We start from the raw sequence: 3,497 nt of genomic DNA on the forward strand, positions 1-3,497 counted from the left end.
CCACACTCCCCGCGACGGCCCCAATTCTGGTGGCCCGGATTGGCTGGGCGGGGCAGGTGAGCTAGCTGGAGGCCAGCCGAGAGCGCCAATCAGTGCGGGCGCCGGCTGGAAGGCCGGGCTCCGTGCGTCCGGAAGGTCCCGGCGGGTCGCTCGGCCCGGGATGCGGCCATAGCGCTTCCCCACCCCCACTTCTCGCCCCCATCTCTGCCCCGGGTTCCTTCTCGTGTGCAGCGCCTAGATCGGAACTGGGAACACGTCTGCTTATGATGGGTTTGGCGTTACCCCTGCAGAGCCCTACTTGCCTCTGGGTGGGAGAGAGCAAGAAGCAAGGGTTTGGGGGTCAGACAGCCAGGCTTGGAAACCCCTCAGTCCTAAACGTAGCTCCGTGAAGCTGCGGCGAGCCTTGGTTTTCTCACCCGTAAAGCGAAATGCTTGTATTCTCCTCGAGCAGGGCGTTGGCCAGGTGAGACTAAGGTAAGTGCCGGAAGCGCCCGCCGGAGAGGAGGCTCTATCTGGGGCCGCAGCCGCTCCCTGCCCTCCCCGCCCCCTCGGGTGGGTTTCGTTTTGCACCGCCGCCGCATCGCCTGAATCAGGTTTCTTTTCCCCGAACCTGGCAGTCTGCGTCGGCATTTGGCACTCAGTGCCAAACCCAAACAGTCAGTGCAGTTGGTGTCTGTGATTTATCTGCGCGCCTGGCCCATGCTTCCTGGCGCCCGGCGCTCCATTCACTTCCGCTCCTCTCCGTGGCTCCAGGTGACAGTCTCACTTTCAGGCCCTGGCAGACGTCTGTCGGGCTCCTGGGAGCGGCCTGCGGGGAAAGCTGTTTTCGCATCGCTGCCTGCCGGCACCCCTCCAAAACCACGGAAGGGAGTTTGCGCAGGAAGAGGCTGCGGGCTAGAGCATGCTGCAGTGGTCCTTCCCGGGCTGAGGAGCCACTGGCTATCTCGGGACCGGCAGGACTCACCCACGCCCTTGGGAAAACCACTTCCCCCTCAGTCTCTGATTCCTCATATGTTAGGTAAAGAAGTCCAATTGAAACAGAATTTGCAGATGGGTATCCAGAGAGCCAAATCAGTTTAGAGATAGACTTTATTAACTTGCCCAAGTAAAAAAAAATGAGGTGTAATTAATATATGATAAAATGCACAGATCTTAAGTATTTCGTTGATGAAGTTTATCTGATGAATGTATACACCAAGGAACCACCATCCAAAGCAAGATGCAGAGCATTTCCAGCACCCCAGAAAGTTCCCTCATGCTCCTGTCTAGTCAATTCCATCCCCTCCCCTCCCGTCCAGGCAACCACTTTAATTCTTAACATTTGCACACTTTTTTTTTTTAAGATTTTATTGGGGAATTGGGGGAGGGGAACAGACAAGTTGCTGTCCTTTTGTTCTTCAGTCTAGTTGTGGAGGACGTCGCTTCACTGGCCCATGTTGGTATTATCATTGCGCTCGTCCCAGGTGAGGCAGATTGGTCGCCAGTCACTGAAGGGCCGCTCACGGCTCTTGGCAGCTCACGCGGGCTGCTAGCCGCTCATGGTAGCTTTACAGCAGCCCACTGCAGCCTACGCTGTCGCCAGTGACTCACCACAGCCCAGCTCCAAGTCGAGCTGTTGCTCATCATCTTAGCTGTAGAGGGCGCAGCGTCACTGGCCTATATGTGGAATCGGAACCTGGGCCCTGCTGCTCAGAGCTGGCGTCCCAAGCCAGCTCTTAACCAACGTGCCACTTGGCTGGCCCTGCACACCTTTTTTAAAATTAAAAATTTTAATGCCTAAAATGTCATTCTATGCAGAGCCACCATCCTTTCCTCAGCCTGCTTCCCTCATTTACTGCCTGCCTGGCTCCTCTTTGTAGGCATCCAAGTTTGTATCCTGACTGGATGTTTCCTCAGGCCTTCCCAGGTCTAACATTTTATGACTCTAGTTAAGAAGGGGCTCCCCAAAGGGCTCCACACCCTGGCCCCCTTCCCCTAACCAACTCTGGGTTCCCAAGCCCAGGCAATATGCCCTTGTTGCTTACTGTCCAAAGGGGCCCATCTGAACTCCCTCGCGTCCCTCATGGGGCACGTGCCCCTGCAGGACATCTCAGGCCTAGCCTTAACAACAGGCTCAGGGTCTGGGTTCCTCGGTGGGAAGAGACAGGACCAGGAAGATGATGAGAGCCCATGTGCAAAGTGAACATTTCACACATATGTGGCTATTGTTGACACGTTGTAATGTTGTGGAAATTTCCCACTCTGGGAGTCCTGCTGTTCCTAGATGGGAGGTAGAAAACTTTGTGTTAGAAGCCTGTGGTATGGACTCCACTTCTCAGGGCCACCAGGATAGGACTTTGAGTTGCAGGTGACAAACATGAGGAAAAAGCATACCCAGGCATCAGTTTTCTCAAGGGAAGGTGGTACCAAAGGCATCTGACTTGCTTTGAAGTCTGCTGTGGCTGCAAGGTTGCGTTCCCCATGCAGCAAGCAGCATTTGCACTGGCTGTGGTGGCAGTCATGAGTAGGCAGGCTCCTGGCTGCACACAAATGACAGCATCAAGTGCTTGGTGGCAGCAACAGCTTCCTCCCCAGGTTGCTTCCGCAGCATGGTTTTGGGTAGCATTCCCAAAGGTCAGGCCTGGCTCGCAAGCCCTGCCAATATCTGTTTAATAAATTAATTCCTTTTCTGCTCAATAAGGTCATTACTAGCTTTGGCTGATTGTAATGAAGGACTAAATGAGCTTGTGAGTCATAGGTGGGAAAAAGGCAGGATACCTGGAAAAATCATTCTTAAGGAGGTCCTTCCCAAGGAGAAGGACTGGGTGAGCCCAGATGGTTCCTGGGAAAGATTTGGTGTCTTCAATGGAAGAAACAGAGTACAAGTTTCTTCAGTGGCAAAGAGAAACCAATCTTTGTCCATCCCTTCTGTGTACAGGACATCTAAACAGACCTCAACAAATGGCAAGTGGAAAGACTCCCCTGAGACAAATAGCATGAGTTTGATGGACCACTAGATACTTAAGTGGCTTCTGCTTCACTCAACTAACCAGCCCAGATCATGACAAGTCAGCCTTGGGAGAAGCTGTTTCTGCTTGCAATGTGCTCTCTGCTCTAGCTGGTGTGGGTGCCAAATGCCTGGCAGACAGTTCTGTGGAAGACAAAACAAACTGGGTGCCAATCCAGTGTCCCAGAGCAAGTGTGGGCCAGGGCTGACCAATCTCATCAGTCAGGGACAGAAACTCAGGGTCTTGAGAGTCCTACATACTCAGACACAGAGCTGATGTTTAAATATATTATTTACATTTAATCCATTTAATTTTTGAAACAGCCCCAATGAAGTGCATTTTACTTGGAGTTTTCCAGATGAGAAAAATGAAGTTCAAAAATATTATTTTTCTAAGGTCACTCAGCTAGTTATTTCCTAAAACATGATAGGCCCTCAAATATGTGTTAAATGAAAGTGGCAGGATCAAGATATAGCTACTTGATTTGGTTTGAATATTAAGCCCATACTT

Source organism: Hipposideros armiger, unplaced genomic scaffold (genome assembly GCF_001890085.2).
Source record: "Hipposideros armiger isolate ML-2016 unplaced genomic scaffold, ASM189008v1 scaffold_59, whole genome shotgun sequence".
Taxonomy (NCBI): Eukaryota; Metazoa; Chordata; class Mammalia; order Chiroptera; family Hipposideridae; genus Hipposideros; species Hipposideros armiger.